The sequence below is a fragment of the Cynocephalus volans genome, chromosome 13 (assembly GCF_027409185.1).
Source record: "Cynocephalus volans isolate mCynVol1 chromosome 13, mCynVol1.pri, whole genome shotgun sequence".
Taxonomy (NCBI): domain Eukaryota; kingdom Metazoa; phylum Chordata; class Mammalia; order Dermoptera; family Cynocephalidae; genus Cynocephalus; species Cynocephalus volans.
In genome coordinates, this window is record NC_084472.1 from 86,000,984 (window position 1) to 86,018,871 (window position 17,888).

A 17,888-nucleotide genomic window follows, 5' to 3' on the forward strand; every position below is an offset into this window, starting at 1 on the left:
TCTCAGGTAATGCTTTAGCTTTTGCAGGCTGGTGTTGCATTCTGGTAGCTCCACAGGTCTGGGGTCTCCATGGTGGTCCTGCTCTCACAGCTCCACTAGACATGGTGCTTATGGGGTTTCTCTGCTGAAACTCCGACCCTGCATTTCCACTCAGCATTGCTCCAGTCAAGGTTGTATGTGGTGACTCTGCCCCTGCGACAAATCTCTTCCTGAGCCCCCAGGCTTTTCCGTACATCCTTAGAAATCTGGGCAGAGGTTCCCAAGCCTTCCCAGCTCTGGCATTCTGTGAGCCTGGAGACCTAACACCATGTGGATGCTGCCAAGCCTTCCGGCTTGTATTTTCCAAAGCTGCATGTCCAGCCACAGCTGGGGCCAATTTAGCCATGGCTGGAGCACCCAAAGCAGCTGGAGTGCTGGTGCTAGAAGCAGTTTCCCTAGGTGGCCCTGAGCAGTGAGCTTTTTGAGGGTGCCTGCGGCCTGTTCCTGAAGACCATTCTGTCTCCCTAGGCCTTTGGGCCTGAAATGGAAGGGTTGGCCCCAGAGGCTTCTATAATGCCTTCAGGGTCTTTTTCTCTTTCTCTTGATAATCCCTTTCCTTTGTACTAATCTTTTTTAGCTAATGGTCGCTGGGCTGCACCACTGCATGCTCTCTGCTTCTCTACCACATTGCCAGGGTGCAAGTTTTCTAAATTTTTACACTCTGCTTCCCTTTTAAATTCTGATTTTACATCATGCCTCTGCCACCATAATTCAGCATAGGCTGTTGCAAGAAGCCATGCAGCGTTCTTAATGCTTTGCTGCTTAGAAATTTCTTCAGCCAAATGCTCTGGTTCATAACTCCTAAGTTCCAACTTCTAGAAAGTCCTAGGGTATGGACACAATGAAGCTAAGTTCCTTGCCAGTTCATAGCAAGGGTGATCTTTGCTCAAGTTTCCAATAAACTACTTCTGATTTGTATCTGAGACCTCCTTACAACGGTCTTTACAGTCCATATTTCTATCAGTGTTCTGCTCACCACCACGTAGCTAGTCTCTAAGACATTCCAAACTTTCCGTCATCTTTTTATCTTCTTTTCAGTCCTCCAAACTCCTCCAACCTTTGCCTAACACCCAGTTTCAAAGTTGCTTCCACATTTCCAAGTATTGCTATAAGCAACACCGCACCTTTCTGGTACCAATTTTTTGTACTAGCCCGTTTGTGTTGCTTATAACAGAATACACAGAATTGGGTGATTTATAAAGAAAACAAAAATTATTGCTTATAGTTTCTGAGGCTGAGAAGTCCAAAGTCCATCTGGTGGTGATGACAGTGACTCAGGGGTCTCACATTGCAAGATGGTGGGAGCAGAGAGAGCAAGAGAGACAGACTGTCCTCCTCTTTTAAAGCCCTCAGAACCACACCCCTGACCACCATTTTTAATCCATCCACTACTGCACGGTCCTACAATCCAATCACCTCTTCAAGGCTCCACCTTTCAATTACCGTAATAGGATCCTCCCCCCTTAACAGTTACAGTGGGGGCTAAGTTTCTAATACATAAAACAAGGGGGATACAATTCAAGCTTCAATGACTTTTGGCAACATAATTCAATCCACTATAGTACTTAACTACTTCTTAAGTAACAACACAGTGACACCCCCCCACCAGGGGCCCGAGGAAGAGATATATTTAAGTAGTTAAATTTGGGGGAAGTCAAAAGTGATATGTGGATTTTCGGCAGTGTGGGTGTCAGCACCCTTAACCCCCACATTGTTCAAGGGTCAAATGTATTATGCTATCACCAGATTGTGTCATTTTTTCCCATGATACTGAATTTTGCTGTTATTTCTAGTTAGATTTTGTAATTGAACATAGTGTAGTCTAGGTCAGACTGAAGGTGAAAGAGTGTACTTTTTTGTTTTGTTTTGCTCCACTATCTCTTTAAACTACCCCTACTTTGACACACTAATGAAGTAAAAGTACGTGAAGACACCAGACTATCATTATAGCACATTTTAGACAAACATGACAAATACACATTTTTGTTATCTTTATTGCTAAAAGAAGTTGAAAAATACAGTAATGTTGTAAATTATACATATTTTAGAATTTACCCATCCATATTTCCTGATATTCTGAATAACACAGATTAGAAAATATATATATATACAATTTCACAATATTTAAATTAAAATCCTTTATTGCCACACTACAGTAGAAACTGGACATTTTCTAGTTTTATATTCTCTTTCCTAAATCCCCAGACAATCCAATTCTTCAAAACCAATAAATTCCCCCCAAAATGTAATAACATAAATTTTAAAATGTGTGATCCATTTGTCTTCTTTTTTTTTTTTTTTTTTGTCCTTTTTTGTGACCGGTAAGGGGATCGCAATCCTTGGCTTGGTGTCGTCCACACCGCGCTCAGCCAGTGAGCACACCGGCCATCCCTATATAGGATCCAAACCCACGGCTGAAGCTCTGCTGCGCTCCCAGCGCCGCAGTCTCCTGAGTGAGCCATGGGGTCAGCCCCATTTGTCTTCTTAAAAGATTCTACATACATATCGAGAAACTAGTAAATTCTACATCAAAATTAACTGCATAAAACATTATGGTACATTCTTACTATTGCAACATGAATCAAAAACATAGGCTATTGGCAACTTTATTTTTGTTTTTAATTTTCAAACTACTTCAAGAGAGGCATTGTGCACATTTTTACAGGAAGACAATCATGGTGTTCTTGGGTCATTCATCAGCAAGTGTGTACTGGCTGCCTACTAAGGCAGGAGGCACCAAGGTTTGGTCTAAGCTCATGCACTGTACACCTTTGAAGTTGTTTGTGACATTCATGCTAAATCTACCAAGGGACTGAATAAATATACTCAAAATTAAATCTTCTGAAGAGGTAAATAATTAAGAATGATTAAATCAAAATTAATTTTATAAGAAATAAATGAGTAGACGGATTATATTCTAGGAAGTGAAAAATAACAGTCTCATTCTTTTTTTCATGTTGAATTAAGACAAATAGTGAGCAAATCATTGATTAAAAATTAATAAACAAGCATTTACTGATGAAGTCTAGTCCAGCCATAACAGACCAGTGACGACTTGCTTGAATACTTGTAATCTTCATCTTCTCCCTGTCTTGGGTCAGATACTATGGGTAACATAGTATTTCATTTTAATTTTATACCTTGGTACAAATCTCAGACCCTCTGGTGGGAAAATAGCTTAGTTTTTCTGTACCTCACTTTTCTCAATTGTAAAACCAGAATAGTAGTACAGACCTCTTTTCCCCTTTAAAGAGCTATTTTAAGGATTAAATGAAGTGATATCTGTATAGTACTCTGAATAATACTGGGTACTCAAACATTAACTGTTTTTCTGACTTTGATTTCACTAAAGCAAAGAATGTGCAGATGTTGGGCAGAAGTTTCCTAATAATGCAATTACCCATCTTAACTCTTACTCCAATGAAGATAGGCTTTTCATTTCTTTTTATCTGGCACATCAACTGATGTTATCCAGACATTAAAATGCAGGGGGAAAAAAGAGCAAAGAACTCACCAGCTACACAGTCCTCCTGAGACATCTTTATTGGCAAATAAGGAACCACTGTGTATTATCCAGTGAGCTATGTTGACACCCCACATTTCTTCTCCCTATACCTCAATGAGACACCCTGCCAGGATGCTAAACTGCCTTGTCTCCTGGTCTAAGAACCAATTTGTAAATCAATATCCTTGGGCAAAGAGGAAGAAGAGGCAAAGCAAAGTGATCTGTTGACATGAGGAATTAGCAATGATGAAAAATCACTCACTGTTAAGATAAAACTGGTCCACAGAACCTCAGATGTTCTCACCCAAATGTTGAATTTTACAGATTTATATGCATCCTATGTTTATTATCGTTTGTGAAACTCATAGCTTTCTACACAGTACCTCACTTTGGAGGATTTGTGCCATCGGGAAGGCTTGGTGTGACCAGAGTGGAAGTTGATGATTGGTGATGGGCAGGTAATGGAATGAGATAATGAATGCTATAGAATTAGGCAAGCATCTAAACACGTAGAGCCTTGTGGGCTAGGAATAGATTTTTTTTGATCAAGGACAGGAGGAAGCTATGGAGAGATTTAAACAGGAAATAAACATGATATAATTCAAAATGAGAAGGAAGGGATTAAATTACAAATGTAATCTTTACAAAAAGCATGAGATTGTGATGAAAATAGGGTTTTAACATAATACAGAGGGAAGTTCTTATCTTCTATCTTGGAGAAGAAAGACAGGTATTGATGCTGGTTAGATTGAGTGATCATGGGGAGAATCAAATTAAGGGATGATTATAGGAAGTGGGTTTGATTTTAACCTTATCAAAGAAGAAGTTGTCAAGTTTGTCAGATATAAGGTCCTCAGACTAACTGAGTCCACTAGTTTGAAGCAATTCACAGATATGGGTATTTTTATTTATAAAGACTTTGAAGGCAAGGTTAGCATTAAGTAAAAGGTGAAAATAGGACATTTTAATCAGTGGTAAAAATAAATTTAGTATAAAGTAATATCACAGCAAAAGGAAGAGAGTTTCAGAATGGCTGGCTTGCTACATCTATAAGCTGGGAACTTGCAAGATATTCTTATTAAGTTGTTTCCCATTGCTTCAGGACTGCAAAGTTCACAATGCATTTATAGATAAGTTCAATACTGTCACTATGTATTAGGAAATCTGCAAACTATAGTATGTATTTGCAAGGGAGATATACTTCCTGCACTTTGCTGTCTCTTTAAGGTAATATCGTGAAGTGGCCAACCCACAATTAAAACTGTATTTTTCATTAAACTGAGCTTTGGAGCGTGACTTCTGATACTCTATCATGTGTCACAAGGGCACTGCACCATGAAGGTCATGCCAAAAATAGTGTGAACAAATAAATAAGATGACTCTCTACTAAGGTTAGTACTGTTTAGAGCTAGAAGGCTTTATTTATCTTAGAGAAGTGAGAGAGTAAAGTTGAATCGTCATGAAATATTAGAGCTAAAAGGTATCCTAGATGCAATCAAGTCCAATCCTCCTGTATAACAGATTTAAAAAAAAAAAAAAAGAAGCTCAAAGAGGTTAATGACTAGCCCCAAATCACAAAGCTTGTTAGTAACAGAACTGGTTTTATAATCCGTGCTTTTCACGTCTCCATTCTGAGCTCTTTCCACAATGCCAAGGTGCTTCTCATGTAAAAAATGAAAGTTGAAGCGATGTAGAATTTATATCTCCTATTCCAATTTTTGTGAGTTAAAGAACTAAATTAGTAGGTTGTATAGGGATTAGTTTGATGACAGTGGTGGCACCAGCACATTCAATAAGTAGTTTGATAGATTGCTAGATGCAAGGCCATATGCTTTGAATTCACAGAAAATACTTAAATGGAGATATAGCTCCTGCCTTCATTTACTTACTGTCTGATGAGGAAAGTAATTCCTTTATATGAGCACCTATAAGGTGTCATTCATAAATACCACAAAGTAGAAAACACCATAAAGGAGTTACTGATCATGTGCTATGATCATTCAAAGGAGGAAGAGATTCTGTCCACTTGGAGGTACAGGTAAAGCTACAGAAAAGGTGTCATTCGTTCTGGTCATAAGAGAGGGAAAATGTTTGGAGACAGAAGAACTTGACAGGAAATTTGGGGAGGGAGTAGAATGATCTAAGACTTGGAAGAGGAAACTCAGCGGTTGGAAATAGTAAAGAATTGGATTTGGCTGTGATTTGGAAGACTTGGATTGGACCCTACTCCTTTGTGTCTGTGTCACCTTGAGGTATTGAACTTCTCTTCCTTAGAGCAGCAGCTGCCACTTCGAGCTCTTCTTGTGCACACTGCTACACACATTATCTCCTTTTATTCTTACAGCAGCCCTGTGCGCAATGGGCACTGCTACAATATCCATTTACAGTGAAGCTGAAGTTATGTTTGGGCAAGGTCACACAGAAAAACTGTGGTAGGGCTGGGCTTCAAACCCGGCTCAGTATCAAAACCCATACCCTTACCCCTTTTTGTATTCATCTTCTCCCCATAATATGATTAGTTACATTGCAGATATGTCCATGAGGGTGGGTGACAAAAGTTAATGCACATCACAACCCAGAAGCAAAGAGACAGTGTTCTAGATATTTTTAAAGAGGAAGTATAAGTGAGGATCTCAGAGTCAGAGGCAGACTGCCCAGGTTTGAATTCCAACTTTGCTTCCCTAAGCCTCCACTAGTTTGTGTGATTTGCAGCACAGTCTTTCTTACACAGCCTCTCAGTAGTATTGGAAAGTTCAGGTCTTTGGTCGTAATATGCTCTATATCTTCTTGTCTCTAGCTATTATGCACCTGTCCACCTTGGTGATGCCTGACCTGTTGGCTTTTTCAGTTGAACTTAGGAGCTGTTTGGTCCAATCTTTAGGACACTTCTGCCGACTCAGCTTCAGCTTTTCCCAGGGGTGGTCAAAGCTCAACAGAGACAAATCTTCGTATGGTGGACGGTGGCTTTTGTGGTGGATCAGCTCTTCTACTTTCACTTTTTCAGAACCAGCCTTTTTACTTACATTTGTGTCCCTTCAATGCCACATGGGGACCACAGATAGAGCTTCAAGAAAGCTAGAGCTCAACAAGCCCCAGGGCCTCCCTTTGCCTGGCCCTGTTGTGACCCACCTCCCTACCCATAGTGGTGCCACAGGAGAGAGCCTGACAGTTCCAAATACAGAGTGTGGGGTAGACAAGAGGGTAATCAAGAAGCCACCTCTATTTTCTAAGATTTTCCAACCAACTTATTATTTCACTGTTTGTTGTGCCTGACCAGGTGGCTGGCTGTCTCTGTCTCTGTCTCTCTCTCTCTCCCCAATCATCTTTTCCTACAGGCCCTTGGAACAGAGAAGGGTATGCTTTTCTAAGCCCTGAATTTCCTTTGACAACCACAGTGTAGACGTACAAACTAGATGCCTTGGGTTTGGCTTTTGATATACTAAATGGGACAGGAAGAGGGGGGAGGACATGCTGTACCATCCTTTTTTCCTCACCAGCTGAATATTACTTAATTCTTTCTCTTTACAGTTGTTCTATAATATCTTCTAAGTCCTCCCGAACAGGAGAATGCCATGATAAACTTGAGCTTTGTGTCTGACTTGAGAAAGTGTATTCACATTTCCAAAATATGTACCTTGTTACACAGTCATAGGAAGCATAAGGATGTTTCAGTCAAGGGCAGACCACATATATGACAGGGGTCCCATATGATAATACTGTATTTTTACTCTACCTTTTCTGTGCTTAGATATGTTTAGATACACAAATACCAATATGTTACAATTGCCTACAGTACTCAATACCATAAAAGGCTATACAGGTTAGTAGCCTAGGAGCCATAGGCTATACCATATAGCCTAGGTATGCAGTAGGCTAAACCATCTAGGTTTGTGTACATACACTTTATGATGTTCATGCAAGGAAATCGCCTAATGACACATTTCTCATAAGTTATCTCCATTGTTAAGTGACATGTGACTGTAATTATTTTTATTATCATCTGATAAATGAAGTTATGTTTTCTGCCACTACCACCTCCCTTTACATCATATATGTTAGAATTAATGTTAACTTCAAGTATATACTCATTTAGAAAATATCAAAGAAATATCCACTATATGTCAGTTTCTCCGCTCAGTGAGGTATACAGTGGTTAAAAAAAAGTCAAAATATAAGTGCTGGAGAGGTTACAGAGAAAAATGAACTCTCATATACTGTTGGTGGGAATGCAAAATGGTGCAGCCTTTATGGAAAATGGTATGAAGGTTCCTCAAACAACTACAGATAGATCTACCATATGACCCAGCTATTCCACTGCTAGGAATATATCCAGAGGAATGGAAATCATCATGTCAAAGGGATACCTGTACTCCAATATTCATTCCAGCTCTATTTACAATAGCCAAGAGTTGGAACCAGCCCAAATGTCCATCATCAGATGAGTGGATATGGAAAATGCGGTATATCTACACAATGGAATACTACTCTGCTATAAAAAAGAATGAAATGCTACCATTTGCAACAACATGGATGGACTTAGAGAAAATTATATTAAGTGAAACAAGTCAGGCACAGAAAGAGAAATACCATATGTTCTCACTTATTCGTGGGAGCTAAAAGTAAATAAATAAATAAACACAGACAAATAAAGGGGGGAGAAGAAGACACAACAATCACAATAATTCCTTGAACTTTTTAAGACAAGTGAACAGATATGATGCGGGGGGGGGGGGGGAAGGGAGGGGTGAAAGGAATAGGCAAAGGATCACAAAAATCAACTACAATGTATATTGAGAAGTTAAAATAGAAAAAATGTCAAAGTGCCTGTTTTTAAGAAGATTACATTCTGGAGGAGGGAGATAAATAATAATACTAGCACTACTACCATTAATAATAAACAATAAAGAAAAAGGGGTGGCTTTAGATCACGGTAAAAACTGTTAGGGCCATATTGGAACGGCATGATAAAATGTAATGATTTTAGTAGAGATTAGGCTATTGAATTATCTATCCATATCTTCCACATTCACAGTGGCTATAAGGTGTAACTCTTGCACCAAGCTAGCTTATTTCAAATTCATGGCTTAATACCTTTCTGTCAATGGTAGACTCCACATGGCACACCTTTGAGTACATTATATTAACCTACACACACACATATATGCATTTGTGCGTGTGTGTGTCTAAACTAGTAGTAGATAGATAGATGAACTGATGACTTAGCTCAAGCTACATATACATATGCGCATGTATGTATAGGTGTGTTAATAACTTGCTTTATGTTTATTTTATTGTTTTCCAAGATTAACTGGAGAGTTTTGTGAACATTAAAGATCAGATCTTCTATTTGTCGTTTGTGTTTCTGTTGGCACACAGTAGGAATTCAGAGAGTACTCAGTAACTCACTGAATTAATAGGAAATTCCCCCAATTTATTTTTCCAGCTCATTCTTTTTCAGTGTTCTGATACATAAAGAACCATAGAAATAGAGATCAGAACCAATGTTCTCATCAACAATTCCTCTAAAACTACTGAACAGAGACAATGCAAATTGTACACTGCACGATCCGAAGAGATTTTTTTTTTTTCTCTTTCTAAAGTCGAATGTGAATGCTAATTAATAGTTTAGTTGTGAATAGTGCTCTAGGGTTATTGCTTTCTTTGGTAAGATAAATAAGCATTTTAAAGTCAGCTGAATTTTTTAAACTTAAAAGTTTAATTGAGTTTCCCATAACTTTATTTTCTTATAAAAGATTTGGACATTTATTCAGCATGCTAAAATAACGAAGTCAAAAAACACCAAGATGAGGCACTGGTGCAGAGTCATTGCAATGCATTTGGTCATTATCTATACTAAAAAACAAAAAAGCAAACAACAGTTTATGACAGTATGTGGATATAATGATTTAGGATGTTATTCTAAATGTGTGGTACTATATTATTGATTCAGGGATGAATTATCACGTGCAAAAAAAATTGGTAGTGTTTCTGACTATTAAATTTAGTGGCCACATATCAATGACTTTTTGAAGCTCAATATTTTACTATTAATCATATTTTACTATCCTGAAACTACTATGGAATTATTGGGAGGTATTTAAGAAAATCCTGTTTTTACTTTGCAAAGAGAAATACAAATATATTTTTAAACGTTCATATCTGTAGAAACAAAATAAAAAACATACACATGAATTTAAAATGTTACATCAGTGTAGATTGGGCATCTAAATCAGCTGAAAATGAACTAGTATTACTAAATATCTTTACAATTTCTAATTATAAAATTCAGCTAATTATTTAGTCTAATTATTAGTTAGTAATTAGTTATTCCAAGTATTTAGTTCAACTAATTGAACTAAATATCTTTATAATTTCAAAAAAGATAGAAAACATTCATAAAGTCCATTCCTATTAAGCAGTGTCATTTAACTTGCTTGGATCATGGTGACAGTTTCAATAAATTAATAAAAGGGAGACCAATTCAAAGGGATATATTTTTAAAAAATGAATATCATGAGAGGCTTAGCAAACCAACCAATTTGTAACTATTTCCTCAGGATGTATTGCTGGGTCTTTTGTTTTGAGGTGAGTAGTCTGCCCAATTATAGTTAAGTTATCACAGAATGAGAGATTTACACCTACATCAGGGTTTAGCTTACTTATGTCCCAGGTTCAAAGAACTTAAATTCTGGCATCAGGATTTGTACCTATATATTCTGGCAACAACCTTTGCTATTTCTTGTTATTCTATCTGCCTCCCTGTGAGTAAACTTCAGCGTACACAAAGTACAATATTGTAGAATTAATCTGAAGAGAACCTAGTACATAATAAACAATCAATCTTAGGTGTTTCTGAATATGCCATACCACATCATTCACATGTACATTCATTCAAAAATATTCACTGGATGTCTAGTATTTTCTAGGTACTTTAGACTCTGAGGATGCATAAAAGAAAGAAATATTGAGTTTACACTCTTGCTATGTAGTGTTTTACCATATTTATATGCAGTTAGTTATCAACCTACAGAGTATGTTATTTTTTATAAAAGTTCTTTCACTAAATCAAATGAGTTTTATAATCACAATGGTTTCAAAGAGTGATTAAGTTCACAAAAGACTTTTTAATATCTCAGAAGGGTATGATTTATTCTAAATTTTAAGAGATGTCAAAGATATAAAGTAAACACCCTTTTACTAAAAGAGAAGAGTGTATTCTGCTTTCAGGTCTGCGCCTTTTTAGGTTTGAGCACTCAGACAGGTCACTTCTCTTACCAGGAAAATGAGAGATGGAAGGCAAGGTTTTCTCTAAAATCTTTTTTCCACTCTATAAATAGATAGTGATTTGGGGGGCCATAAAGGTGAGCATAAATGAAAGGTGGAAAGCAGTTGGGGGAAATCAAGTAAGAGTTTAGAAGTGATATATTCCCAGGTCCCACAGTTACTTGCTTTACTCCCTTTTCTCAACTTGTAAATTTCTGCTGCTGGCAATAGTTCAGGGATGGATGAACCTGCCCATCTTGTTGGTTCCCTTCTTGTTACTACTCCCTTTTCCTTCTGAGAAAGTATCTTTTTCTCAGCTAGCATACTGCAACTTTCTCTCCAATCCTTTTGCATTCATGTGTACCAGTGTTATTATGTGCCAGAGATTCTTGCTCTTGAAGTATTCTCAGTCCTGTGTGTGACATGCAGGTGGGGAGGACAGATACACAATCAAGCAACTTCTACAGCACAGTACAATGTTAGGTTGAGGTGTGTACAAATGTATGGAATCAACTAAGACTGTTCTGGGGTTGAAGAGTAGAGACAGGGAGAGGTTGAGGCAACCTCTTTACCTGAAGGAAAGGGAATTCAACTTTTCATAAAAGAAGGGACATTCAGGTTTGGCCCTGAAAGAATATTTAGAATTCTATTCAACATAGTGTTGGAAGTACTAGCCAGAGCAATCAGAGAAGAGAAGGAAATAAAGGGCATCCAGATTGGAAAAGAAGAAGTCAAACTGTCCCTGTTTGCAGATGACATGATCCTATATATCGAACAGCCTAAATCCTCTACAGAAAAACTCTTGGAGTTGATAAATGATTTCAGCACAGTAGCAGGATACAAAATCAACACACAAAAATCAGTAGCATTTCTTTTCTCCAATAGTGAACATGCAGAAAGAGAAATCAAGAAAGCCTGCCCATTTACAATAGCCATCAAAAAAATAAAATACTTAGGAACTGAGCTAACCAAGGATGTGAAAAATCTCTATAATGAGAACTACAAACCACGGCTGAGAGAAATTAGAGAGGATACAAGAAGATGGAAAGATATCCCATGCTCTTGGATTGGAAGAATCAACATAGTGAAAATGTCCATACTACCCAAAGTGATATACAAATTTAATGCAATCCCCATCAAAATTCCAATGACATTTTTCTCAGAAATGGAAAGAACTATCAAGATATTTATATGGAATAACAAAAGACCACACATAGCCAAAGCAACGCTGAGCAAAAAAAATAAAGCTGGAGGCATAACACTACCTGACTTTAAACTATACTACAAAGCTATAATAACCAAAACAGTATGGTACTGGCATAAAAACAGACACACAGTTCAATGGAATAGAATAGAGAATCCAGAAATCAACCCACACACCTACAGCCATCTGATCTTTGACAAAGGCACCAAGCCTATATACTGGGGAAGAGACTGCCTCTTTAGCAAATGGTGCTGGGAGAACTGGATATCAATATGCAGGAGAATGAAACTAGACCCACACCTTTCACCATACACTAAAGTCAACTCAAAATGGATTAAAGAATTAAATATACACCCTGAAACAATAAAAGTTCTTAAAGAAAACATAGGAGAGACACTTCAGGAAGTAGGACTGGGCACAGACTTTATGAATATGACCCCAAAAGCATGGGCAACCAAAGGAAAAATAAACAAATGGGATTATATCAAACTAAAGAGCTTCTGCACAGCAAAAGAAACAATTAACAGAGTTAAAAGACAACCAACAGAGTGGGAGAAAATATTTGCAAAATATACATCTGACAAAGGATTAATATCCAGAATATACAAGGAACTCAAACAACTTTACAAGAAAAAAACAAGCAACCCAATTAAAAAATGAGCAAAAGAGCTAAGTAGGCATTTCTCTAAGGAAGATATACAAATGGCCAACAGACATATGAAAAAATGCTCAACATCACTCAGCATCCGGGAAATGCAAATCAAAACTACACTGAGATACCATCTCACCCCAGTTAGGATGGCTAAAATTCAAAAGACTCTGAATGATAAATGCTGGTGAGTTTGCGGAGTAAAAGGAACTCTCATACATTGTTGGTGGGACTGCAAAATGGTGCAGCCTCTATGGAAAATGGTATGGAGGTTCCTCAAACAATCGCAGATAGATCTGCCTTATGACCCAGCTATCCCACAGCTGGGAATATACCCAGAGGAATGGAAATCATCAAGTCGAAGGTATACCTGTTCCCCAATGTTCATCGCAGCACTCTTTACAATAGCCAAGAGTTGGAACCAGCCCAAATGTCCATCATCGGATGAGTGGATATGGAAAATGTGGTACATCTACACAATGGAATACTACTCAGCTATAAAAACAAATGAAATGGGCCGAGCCCGTGGCGCACTAGGTAGAGTACTGCGCTGGGAGCACGGCGACACTCCCGCCGCGGGTTCGGATCCTATATAGGAATGACCGGTGCACTCACTGGCTGAGTGCTGGTCACGAAAAAAACGACAAAAAAAAAAAAAAAAAAAAAAAAAAAACAAATGAAATACTGCCATTTGCAACAACATGGGTGGACCTTGAGAGAATTATATTAAGTGAAACAAGTCAGGCACAGAAAGAGAAATACCACATGTTCTCACTTATTGGTGGGAGCTAAAAATTAATAAATAAATTCACACACACACACACACACACACACACAGAAAAAAAAAAAAAACGGGGGGGGCGAAGAAGACATAATAACTACAATTCCTTGAAGTTGATATGACAAGCAAACAGAAAGGACATTGTTGGGTGGGAGGGGGGAGAGGGAGGAGGGAGGGAGGTTTCAGTAATGGGCCACAATAATCAACCACATTGTATATCGACAAAATAAAATTAAGAAAATTTTTTTTAAAAAAGAATTCTATCAAGAGGTAAAATGGAGAAAGAAATTCTAAGCAGATTGAAAAACCAGCCATGGATATAAGGAAGGGTCATGATGAAAGCCATGTACAGAAAATGATGAAAATCTCATGTGCATGTAACATGGCATTGGGGGCACTGGAGACCGGATAAAAGGAGGCTGTATTCTGCGGGGTTTTTTTATTTCTTATCTAAAGTTTGGATTTACACACTTATTCCACAGTCAGAACACTTTGTTTTGAGAATTTTTTCAGAATTTTTTTTATCTAGCAACGGTAGAAAGCTGTTAGAAGTAAGATCATATAGAAAATTACAATTTCAAGAATCGCCACAAGTTTTATAAATGTCCGTAAATTCATTGGACCATCTATGGAGCTCGGCAGTGATCTGTCTTTAGGAGTCTATCCTGTTCTCTAGTGGAGCTCTAAAATACCTTTCCTCTTCTTTGCCTGGCACTGCAAGTCTTGTTAATCCCCAGTTCCTCCTAGATTCTGCCACTACTCTTTTGCATTTTCTGATATTCCTTTGCTTGAGTCCTGAAAAAGCTGCACCTTCTCATTCTGGGGGGTGGATCATTGCATTGCTATCAACCTCCATAGTCCTGTACCCAGTGGGACACCCTCCCCCAATAAACTGTTGGGTATTTGATTGAAAAGATAGGGGAAGAAAGTAAATCTATGGAAGGTTTAAATCAATCCTCTGTTTTATTTTATTTTGATACTGATATTATAATTGTTTAAGTTTGTTAAAAATGTGTTTAAAACATATTCAGCTACCAGCTTATTTTAATGTGCTTCATTTTAATGTGCCATGTATAACATTAACAGGGAAAATTTTAAATCTGTTTTGATAGGATAAGCTTCACATCTGTTCATCACAGTGTTACCTTTTAATATGCATTTTTATACCCTTAAGGAAAGATGATTTTTCACATGAGAACTGAATAAAAATAATAACTTGGAGCACATCTGGTATGTTTTGTTCATAGTAGTCAATTGTGTTGCATAAAATTTTTTGAATGAAATAATCCATACAAAAGTGTGATTCTTTCAAAATGATTTAAAAGTAAGATTTTGGATGTTTTAGACCACTCTTTTACTGAATTAAGGAGCTTTCCTTTATTATCTCTGCACCTTAAAGTTCTGGAATATTTTTACAGAGGAAAAATAAAGACTGTGACATTCAGGTCAGTTTGAAACTAGCATATACCTATTCCAAGAACACTCTGAAATGTGTTCGGTCTCACTAGTGAAATATCTTTTCTAATCTCGTTGTTCGAATTTTACCATCTCCTCCTAATACAACAACTGCCTTCATTCCCTACTAAAAAGCAGAAGAGGTTTTTGATATTGGTGTTGTCATATCCTTATCTTCTTTTTAACATTTTGGTTAACAATACTGTCATTTAACTCATTTTCTCCAATCATCTTAGAATTCCTTACATCCTGTGTAAATTATTGTTAGGATTTGCTGAACATAACAGAGTCGAAAGCAACAGTGGCTGACTTTGACACACATAGGTTCATGCAAAAGAAGTCCAGAGACTGGCAGTTCAGTGCTGTTATGTTACACAGGTGAATAAATAAGGTCCCATCCTTCTTGTTCCTTTCTGTTTCATTGTTCCTGGGCTGCTGCCACTCCAGCCATGGCACCTGAGTTCCAGACAGCAGCAAACAGTAAAGGTGGGTACAAAGGGAGGTCTTCCTTTATCTGTCCAATCTCCTTTTATGAAGTCTTTCCCTGCAACATTCACTTCTACATAATTAGTCAGAACATAGCCAACCCTAGATGCATGGGATGGTGAGAAATGATAACATTTAACTGGGCACATTGCTGTCCCCCAATAATATATAAGTTCTATTAGTTATAAAGAAGGCAAACATGGGTTTTTAGGTAGGTCACTAGCCATATACTTCCATGATTTAAGCTTGACTTTACACTCTGAAGAAGCTAGATCACCCGAATTTAACATGACAGGTAGGGAAAGAACACTTCTTTCTTCATTGATCTAGTTTCACTTATGTTTATCTTTATTTTTACTATTAGTTTATGAATAAATCTTGAATATATATTTATAGATATTGGAGGTAAATTTGGAAAAATTATGGCAAAAAGAGTACCTATTCAACATAAGAAAGCTACAATAAACAAGAGCATTCCTCTTTCTTAATCCATTTTATCTGTATCTGTACCATTTATTAGTAGTTCATCATTAATATCTAGATTGAAAACGGCATTTCTATGTATTTGTTTCTTTCTAAGCTCCATATTGTGTTTGTTCACTCTTCTGTTAGAATTAAACTATTTCAATTATAAAAACTTTATGGAAGTTTTGACAACCTTTTTTTTGCAAATATTTTTTAGCTATTTTTATTTAATCATCAATGTGAACTTCAGAATTAGCTGATTTTGTTACAAGTAATAGGACTATTTTGATTTTGATGGGATAATACTAAATTTGTAGATTAATCTGTATATAATTCATATCAAAAAATTGTCTTTCAAGAATCTGAGGTACTCCACTATTCATTTTCTTTTACATACATGTCTTTTATTTTTAAGCTTAATAATGTTTTTGTTTTTCTACATTCTAAGATGTTGTTATGTAGCATTTGGGGGGAGGGGGAGAGGTGAAGGAGAAAGGAAATAGGGTGGGAGGAGGAAGGGGGTGTGGTTGAGGCCTGTGGCACCCCCCTCATTCTGGTAGGTGAGACCAGGGGCTTCCAGCAGTGGCTCGGTCATTGCTGGGCTGGATGCGGATGTCAGGGGTGTGTGGCTAAAGCCCTCTGCCTCCCAGTGCCCTGATTTGGGAGACCGGAGTGTTTCTGGTGGCAGCTCAGTGGTCATTGCTGGGCTGGTTGTGTGTCTCAGGGGGTGAGGCTGAGGCCCACAGATCCCCACTGCCTCAGCTCAGGAGCCTGTGGCACTTCCTGTGGCAGCTTGGTGATCATTGCTGGGCTGGTTGCTGATGTCAGTCATCACTGGGCTGGTTGCAGGTGTCAGAGGGGACATGGAGGAGGCTGTTAACCCCCCACCACCCAGGCTTGGGAGCCCAGGGTGCTTCCTGCAGCAGCTCAGTGGTCATTGCTGGGCTGGTTGTAGATGTTGGGGGGGGGGGCATGGCTGAGACCCTTGGCCCCACACTGCCCCAGCTTGGGAGCCCAGGGTGCTTCCTGCAGTAGCTCGGTGGTTGTCGCTGGGCTGGTTGCAGGTGTCAGGGGGCATGGCTCAGGACCCAGGGAGCTTCCAGTCCTTCTAGATTTTATAGGTGTTCTTTGGTGATGTGAGACCTTTACTAGTTACTGTCAAACTTTGTCTCTGGTCTGTGGGTATTTTGTTTTTTCTTTCAGTTCCGTGTTAGATTATTCACTGTTCCCACCATGTAAGCTCTGTAATAGAACTTATTTGTTGTCTTTTGCTTACTTCTAAAATGGGGGACCTTCCTGTGGAGACAAGCATTTGAGCCCTGTGGTTGAGCTAAATTGTTGCTTTGCTATTGATTCCCAAGGGAAAGCTTTTTATGCAGCACAGGTTTTTAATGGTTGACCTCATATATCTCCTGGGTCTTGTGAGTTGCAGCACACCTGGATTGTGTGGAAACTCTGGTATGGGCCTGAGACTTTTCAGCAAACTGAACCCCCTACAGATCTGTATTCCTGACCAGTCTCCACTGAGTGAGCCTGTGCTTATTGAAGGGCAGATCAGCTGTCCTTGCTGTGCCCCAGTGTTCTCCTGGTGGGTCCGTCTCCCCCACTGCCTGCACTCTAAACACTTCCCATGGGATGGGCTATGCTTCTGTTCCTCACAGTGACTCACTGGCCTTTGAATGGCTCCCTTTTTCAATTGCCTGTGGCCCCTCACTCTTGTGTGGGTCCATGGGAACCCTGTTAGTGCTCTTGCTGGCCTGAGGTCCACCATGGCCCTTTTCTCCCCTGCTGCCTCCAAACAACTTCATAGAAAGGGCACAGCTGAGTCTTTTGCCAGTTCTTGCTCCGCGTGCTCACCAGGGCCAGACTTGAAGTGGTCAGGGCTCGAAATGGTGGGAGCAATCCTTTCTTTCTTTCACTGTGGCTTCTCCTGCTTTCATGAACTTGTAGGTCTCTCCTCCTCCTCCCAAATTCCTTGAACTCTAGAGGCCCCAACTTGGCTGTTGTTGCTTTTTCTTTTTCTTTTTTTAAAGAAAATGTA